The sequence below is a fragment of the Merops nubicus genome, unplaced genomic scaffold (genome assembly GCF_000691845.1).
Source record: "Merops nubicus isolate BGI_N331 unplaced genomic scaffold, ASM69184v1 scaffold43829, whole genome shotgun sequence".
NCBI lineage: Eukaryota > Metazoa > Chordata > Aves > Coraciiformes > Meropidae > Merops > Merops nubicus.
This window is the reverse complement of record NW_008633872.1, coordinates 1-554: the sequence shown is the minus strand read 5'-3', so window position 1 is coordinate 554 and position 554 is coordinate 1.

The window sequence follows — 554 nt, the reverse complement described above, 5'->3', positions numbered from 1 at the left end:
GATCGGGGCCAGGATCGGGATCAGGAACAGGATCAGGACCAGGATCAGGTCCAGTATCAGGACCAGGATCGGGTCCAGGATCGGGATCAGGTCCAGGATGAGGACCAGGATCGGGTCCAGGAGTGGGAACCAGGATCAGGGACTTGGATGGGGGTGGAAACCAAGCCTGGGACTTGGGACTGGGACCAGAACTGAGAACCAGGATTAGGAAGGGAACCAGGATCAGGATCGGGACTGGGATGGGAACCAGAATTAGAAACCAGGATCAGGACAGGAGTCAGGATTGGGAACCAGGATCAGGATGGGAACCCAAGGCTGGGATGGGAACTAGGATGGGGACAGGACTCAGGATCAGGAACCAGGACTGGGAACCAGGATCAGGATGGGAACCCAGATCAAGAATTGGGATTGGGATGGGAACCAGGAGTGGAACAGAAACCAGTGTCGGGAATTGGGACTGGAAAGGGAATCGGGACTGGGACAGGAACCAGGATTGGAAACCAAGATCGGGAACCAGGATCAGAACAGGAACCGGGATCGGGACGGGAACCGGG